The sequence below is a fragment of the Tursiops truncatus genome, chromosome 1, assembly GCF_011762595.2.
Source record: "Tursiops truncatus isolate mTurTru1 chromosome 1, mTurTru1.mat.Y, whole genome shotgun sequence".
NCBI lineage: Eukaryota > Metazoa > Chordata > Mammalia > Artiodactyla > Delphinidae > Tursiops > Tursiops truncatus.
In genome coordinates this window covers 38518861-38526456 of record NC_047034.1, presented here as the reverse complement: position 1 = coordinate 38526456, position 7596 = coordinate 38518861, and positions in this window count along the sequence as shown.

The following is a 7596-nucleotide window of genomic DNA, read 5'->3' as shown; positions in this document are numbered from 1 at the left end:
TTAAGGAAACACTCCCATTTATCACTGCAACAAAAAGAGTAAAATACCTAGGAATAAACCTACATAGGGAGACAAAAGGCTTTTATGCAGAAAACTACAAGACACTGACGAAAGAAATTAAAGATGATACCAACAGATGGAGAGATATACCATGTTCTTGGATTGGAAGAATCAATATTGTGAAAATGACTATACTACCCAAAGCAATCTACAGATTCAATGCAATCCCTATCAAATTACCAATGGCATTTTTTACGGAAGTAGAACAAAAAATCTTAAAATTTGTGTGGAGACACAAAAGACACTGAATAGCCAAAGCAGTCTTGAGGGAAAAAAACGGAGCTGGAGGAATCAGACTCCCTGACTTCAGACTATACTACAAAGCTATAGTAATCAAGACAATATGGTACTGGCACAAAAACAGAAACATAGACCAATGGAACAAGATAGAAAGCCCAGAGATAAGTCCACGCACCAATGGTCAACTAATCTATGGCAAAGGAGGCAAGGATATACAGTGGAGAAAAGACAGTCTCTTCAATAAGTGGTGCTGGGGAAACTGGACAGCTACATGTAACAGAATGAAATTAGAACACTCCCTAACACCATACACAAAAATAAACTCAACATGGATTCAAGACCTAAATGTAAGACTGGACACTATAAAACTCTTAGAGGAAAACATAGGAAGAACACTCTTTGACATAAATCACGGCAAGATCTTTTTTTATCCACCTCCTAGAGTAATGGAAATAAAAACAAAAATAAACAAATGGGACCTAATGAAACTTCAAAGCTTTTGCACAGCAAAGGAAACCATAAACAAGACGAAAAGACAGCCCTCAGAATGGGAGAAAATATTTGCAAACAAATCAAGGGACAAAGGATTAATCTCCAAAATAGATAAAGAGCTCATGCAGCTCAATATTAAAAAAACCAAACAACCCAATCCAAAAATGGGCAGAAGACCTAAATAGATATATCTCCAAAGAAGACATAGAGATGGCCAAGAAACACAAGAAAAGCTGCTGAACATCACTAATTATTAGAGAAATGCAAATCAGAACTACAATAATGAGGTATAACCTCACACCAGTTACAATGGGCATCATCAGAAAATCTACAAACAACAAATGCTGGAGAGGGTGTGGAGAAAAGGGACCCCTCTTGCACTGTTGGTGAGAATGTAAATTGATACAGCCACTATGGAGAACAGTATGGAGGTTCCTTAAAAAACTAAAAATAGAATTACCACATGATCCAGCAATCCCACTACCGGGCATATACCCAGAGAAAACCATAATTCAAAAAGACACATGCACCCCAATGTTCATTGCAGCACTATTTACAATAGCCAGGTCATGGAAGCAACCCAAATGCCCAACAACAGACGAATGGATAAAGAAGATGTGGTACATATATACAATGGAATATTACTCAGCCTTAAAAAGGAACAAAATTGGGTCATTTGTTGAGACGTGGATGGATCTAGAGACTGTCATACAGAGTGAAGTAAGTCAGAAAGAGAAAAACAAATATCGTATATTAACACATATATTTGGAACCTAAAAAATGGTACAGATGAAGCAGTTTGCAGGGCAGAAATTGAGACACAGATGTAGGGAACAAACGTATGGACACCAAGGGGGGAAAGCGGTTGGGGGGTGGGGATGGTGGTGTGCTGAACTGGGTGATTGGGATTGACATGTATACACTGATGTGTATAAAGTTGATGACTAATCAGGACCTGCTGTATAAAAAATAAAATAATATAAAATTCAAAAATTAAAAAAAAAATGACCTTGAATTGGCCTTGAGGGAAAGTTACTCTTTGCATAACTGAGGACAGGGCAAGGTTATCCCAGGCTAAGGGTGAAGCAGGGGTGAGGGCTGGGCGACGGGAAGGAGCAGATCAGCAGGAGAGGATACTGAGAAGACAACAGTGGCTGGAGCAGATGCTTCCCTGCAGAGAGCAGGAGGTGGGGTTGGGCAAATAGCCTGGGCTGAAGTCTGCAGGGCACTGAGAGGCCTGAGAGGTGAAGGAAACTGCTAGCCTGGTGATTTTGGACAATCAGCCATAGAATGGATGGGGAAGGAAGGAATGCCTGGAGACAGATGGGGAGCTTTTGAGAAGAGGTGAGGTCTGGGGTAAATCAGGGCTGTAATGGTAGTTCATTTCCAATTTAAAGATAATTAGAGGGAGAAAACTGGCCCATTATGGGACAGAGGGAGACGGTCAGGGGACTCTGAGGCTCCAGTTGGAGAAATGTGGACAGAGGATCCCTCCCCACAGCTGTCCCCCAGCACAATATGAGGCCACCCAAATCTGGGGTCTTCTGGGCATCCACCTGACACTCCTGTCCTGCAGGCCTGGCTTGGAGCTAGCATCTCCCTTCCCAGCTCCTCCCTGCCCCCTTCTGCAGAAAGGCTGAGACATTCCCCATTTCTCCAGCCTCTTGTTTCTCTAATTTTATGATTGTATGAAAATAAGGCTCCCAAATTGCCTTTAATTAGCTTTAATAAGACAGCTTTTTTTCTAATTAAAATGATTATTAAGAAACCATTTATTGAGAATGAACGCAGTTGTTAGAACGCAGGAGAATTCTGAACTCTTAATAACAGCAGCCACCACCATCCCCTTTAGAGCATCAGTTCACCTGCTGCACTCCTTAACTCAGATGGGGTGGCACTCAGGCTAGTGGCCCAGGGTTTCAACCCTCTTCCTCTCCAGGACACCTCCAAGAGCAGCTGCTGCCTGCATTCCTAGCGCCGCTCCTTTCCTCGGCACTGGGGTTCTTACTATAGACTATGGCCCTGGTAAGTAAGCACCGGGGTTTGCCTATCAAAGAGTCTGTGCAGCTGAGCAAAGCTGGGCAGGCAGACAGAGGGCGGTGAAACTTGGAGATTTACTTCATCTCCCAGGGGCCTTGGTCTCCCAGACGGTGAGAAGCCTGAGTGGGCCCCGGTGGCCTGAGAGGGAGGCCTTTTCGGCTCTAGAGCTTGGCGATGCTAAGGCGCCCGAAAACAGGCTGCGCTTGTGGAAATGCACACCTCCGGGTAGTGCGGAAGCTTGGGACTGGCAGAGCCCCGCAGCTCGTTCAGTTCTCCTCCCCTCCCTCTCCGGGAGGGTTGTGCAGGCAGCCGAGGCCAGGGACTCCTGTCAACGGAACGCGTGAGGAGCCTCAAAGGCGCCCGGCGCCCGCAAGGAAAAAGCGGGCGCGGTGCAGCGAGGCGAGACCCAGGCGCTGGGCCCGAGGCGCGGAGGTGTAGCTCCCTGGTCCCCCGGTCCCCGGGTCCCCGGCTGCAGCGCTCTCTCCCTCCAGCCCCCGCCCCCCCCCGCCCCTGGCTGCGCAGTTGCCGACAGCTCCCGGATGGCGGCCAATGCCTTGTGCCGTCATTTTCCCTTCCTGTAGGGAGGGGGCTGGGGGCCGGAGTCTGCGGGGGGCTGTACCGAGAGCCGGGCAGAGCGGGGAAGGGGCGATCAGGTCGAAGGTGGCGCAGAAATCGGGGCTGGAGGAGAGGCCCTGGGCATTTTCTAGGGACGTCGTCTGGTCTGTGTTTGCCTTCTCGGGCCATGGGTCCTTGCAGGGACCTGGTCAGCTTGAGGTCTGCTGCGCATTGAACAGCGGTGTTTGTTTTTGTTGTTGTTTAATGTCACAGTGGAAAGAACGTGGGCTTCGAGTCCCACAGCCCTGGGCTCCAATTCGGTCGGCCGAATTACTGCTTTGTGACCTTTTGTGACACTTAACGGAGCCTTAGTTTCCCTACAGTTTTCTTCTCACGGGCAGCTCTAAGGATTATATGCAAACACTGAGATGAAGTTGCCCAGTCGGAAGCTTGAGACCCAAGCGCTAGTGTGGGAGGAATGTGCACTTGACCTCAGCCAGTGAAGGCGAAGGCAAAGATTCGAGGCCCTAAACGCAGGGCTCGGAGGTCCTTGCTTCCTCGGTCGCTGGCTGGCGGCCGGGTCAGCCAGTCCTCACCTGTTCTCACCCCAGGGGCGGGTCGGAATCCGCGAGGGCGGATTAGGAGACACCGCGCCGGAGACGCCCGCAGGGGCCTGTTATTCGCGAGTTGGGGGCCGGGGGCTTTGTAAAAGCTCCCCAGGGGGTTCCACGGGGCCGCCAGAGTTAAGAACCGGTGATTCCCTCCTCTCCAGGGAAGGAATAAACAAAGAGGCCTAGGTTGGGAGGGAGCGAAGGGAGCTAGTGGGTCCCCTCCAGTCTGCAGGTGGCCTCTTCACATGCCCACGGCCACAGTCACATGCACGCCCATGCACACACTCACGCACAGTCAGAGGGACCCACAGCATCCCGACACAGGCGCGCGCGCGCACACACACACACACGCCCACTCACGTTGTCACGGGCACTCACACCCACACGCACTAATTTCTCCCGGCGAGCCCGGCGGCCGGGACGCTGGCCGACCTCGCGCTGGCGCGGTCGTCTGCAATGGGGTCCCGCCCGGCAGCTCCGAGGATCTCCGGCCCCGCGGCCCGGGGTGCGCTGCTGATGACAGCGCGGCTTCTCCGAGCCCGGGGCTCTCCGCAGAGCCCCAGCCGGGCCGCGCGGCGCTCGCTCCGGCTCTTTGTTATGCTAATTCCCCTTCCCAGCTGGTGCCAGCTGCCTGCACAATGAGCGCCCCGAGCCCTCGCCAGTCCTCGCCAGCCAGGGAGTGGGGGCGGGGTGTGGGGTTGCTCTGCGACCTGCGCTCTGGATCCCAGCTTGGCCCAGCCTGGCGGGATGGTGAGCTGCTCCCCTCGAACGCAGCTTCCCCCCGTCCTCCCCTCCCCCACGCTAGCAGGGCCTCGCCCCTCGGGGCCTGCAGGGCATCCACTGATTCATTCCAGTCACCCCGGCTGCCTGTCTTCCAGGTGCCAGGGCTTGATGAAAAGTAAAAGGCTCCTCGGCGGCTCGAGAGCAGTGCGGATGAAAGAGAAGCAGCCGCCTCCCAGACCACACAGCTAATCCTCCCATAAACCTCGAGCAAATAAGGGGAGAGGAAGGACAGGCCAGCTACAGATGTGGAGTGCAGCCTCCGGGGGTCCCCAACTTAAAACTCGTGCAGGGGAAGCACTTGGACCACCACCAAATGACACTAATTGGCTTACGGCACCATAATCTTGGCTCATATGAAAAAAAAAAAAAGTTACAGTCACAGCTTCAAGGACTGTCTTCAAAAAAAGAAGGGGGAAAGTCCGCTATTTCGTTACTCATAAACATGAGAGAGAAGAGGGTTCTCGGATCTCCTGCCTGCGTAGGACAGGCAGGCTGGCTGCTTGAAGGGGAGGACAATCTTGTGTCAGGAGGAGCAGCGCTGCGCCCGGCTGGCTCCGAATGTGTGGAGCTAATGGGCTAATGGATGGGGGGGAGTCCTCTCCGGGGAGGGGGAGGGTAACTGTACTGAGACACCGCGGGGGAGCGTGGCCTATCCGGAGGAATGTATTTCAGCCAATTGGTTAGCAGCCATATGCAGAATACAATCATCTGGACGAAAACTCAGAGATTTATTCTTTAAGAAACATCCAGAAGCAGTAGCTCGGTTTCACTGGGGGAAAAATAATAAGGGCATACTGGGGAAGTAAAGGAAGGAGTGACACGTGTAGAAAATTCAAGTGAAAATCTTCAGAAAGATTTCCGGTTGTTAGAATCACAAATGTCAGGGCCAGAGGAGACCAAGGCCCTTTGAGTGGAGCCTCATCATTTAACAGATGGGAAATTAAGACTCAGAAATTAAGGGCTTGTTGATGGTTAGACAGCTAGTGAGTGGTACAGCCCAGCAAGAACCTGCCTCCTAACTCCCAATCTAGAGCTCTCAACATACTTGGTTATATTTCTATGGTTAAGAAACAGAAGTCATTTGATCAGAAACCAGTGCAATAGACTATAGGTAAAAAGTTAGAAAATTGTAGAATGAGTGAAACCGTGTCTGCTCTATAATGAGCATAAGGATTGGAAATCAATCAATTCTTGCAAACTCCACCCCAGGGTTCTTCCTAACATTTATCTATTCATTCATCCATTGCAACACACAGATAGACAGATGGCCCCAGGATTTCTTTATGGGTCCTTTCTGTGCAGACTAATACCTTTTCCAGAGAGATCCCCCCCCACACACACACCTGCCAATGCCTCATGTCCCTTGCACATTTAGTCATCTTGGCTAAAACCAGCTAGGTTAAGGCTAGACTGGTTAAGAATTCCAACTGAGCATGCTTACTGGTTGGAATACTACCCGCTGGAAAATAAAAAATCTACTCCAAGGGACTTCCCTGGTGTGCAGTGGTTAACAATCCGCCTGGACTTTCCTGGTGGCGCAGTGGTTAAGAATCTGCCTGCCAATTCAGGGACCACAGGTTCGGAGCCCTGGTCTGGGAAGATCCCACATGCCGCGGAGCAACTAAGGCCCTGTGCCACAACTACAGAGCCTGTGCTCTAGAGCCCACGAACCACAACTACTGAGCCTGCATGCCGCACCTGCGGAAGCCCACGCGCCTAGAGCTGGTGCTCCACAACAAAGAGAAGCCACCACAATGAGAAGACAGCACACCGCAACGAGGAGTAGCCCCCGCTCTCCGCAGCTAGAGAAATTACGCGCGCAGCAAGGAAGACCCAACACAGCCAAATAAATAAATTAATTAAAAAAAAAATCTCCTCCAGCTGCTGAGTTTCCAAGTAAGGGGAGAACAAGAGGCTGGAGATGGCCAGCCTGGATCTCCCTGGGCAGGTTGACGTGTCCTCCCCCCCCATGCCCATCTCAGCTGTTCTGCTAGCTCAAATGGCAACTACTGGTGTCACTTATGCGATCCTAGAGCTCGGTTGGGTAGGAGGAGAACCTGTCCCAGAGAAGTTCTGGAACCATCACGGCACAACACTGCATTTTCTCTCACTCTGGCACCGATTTCTCATTCTCAAACTATATGGTTCAGTTTTGTCTTCATTTCAGTCCTAGCAATCAGCAAGCATCACTACAGGTGATGTACCTCAGCTTATGGAAAAATATGTACTCTTGGAACATCGAGAGACACGGAAATGTAATTTTAAAAATGAAATCCTATTTTGAAGTCATCAATTGGGCTCTGAGTTTAAAGGCAACATAGAAAGAAATGAGGTCTTGAAGTAGGGGCAACCACTCCCTAGTTGAGCTGTTTCTAAACTTAGATCTTGTAAGTGGAAACTGTATCGAAGTGATTTTATAACTACTTTGAGGCCATGTCCTCGAAGTTATAATTATACAGAAAATTCTGTTTTGGCCTCCATTATCAGATATAGGAACATAAGGAATAATGCTTGGTCTGTATTTATTTACTCCATAATGTATTTTTTTCTGAGGAAAAACTAGGTCTAAGAGAATCATTCAATATAGTAATTGGATAAACTTGAACTTTGGCAAATCCTAGGGGTGAATCAGAGGTCAGTGGTTTTTAATCTTTTCATTTGTAAAGGACACCTCTTACGCCTTTCAGGTAGCCAATGTTCTGAAAGATACTATCCTCAAAATAAATTTATTTATTGGGAAAAATGTCTTCATTTTCCCAGAGTTTCTTCTCAGTTTGTGCTGTGTTAACCCAGAGCTGATTTAATTCCAGCCAAG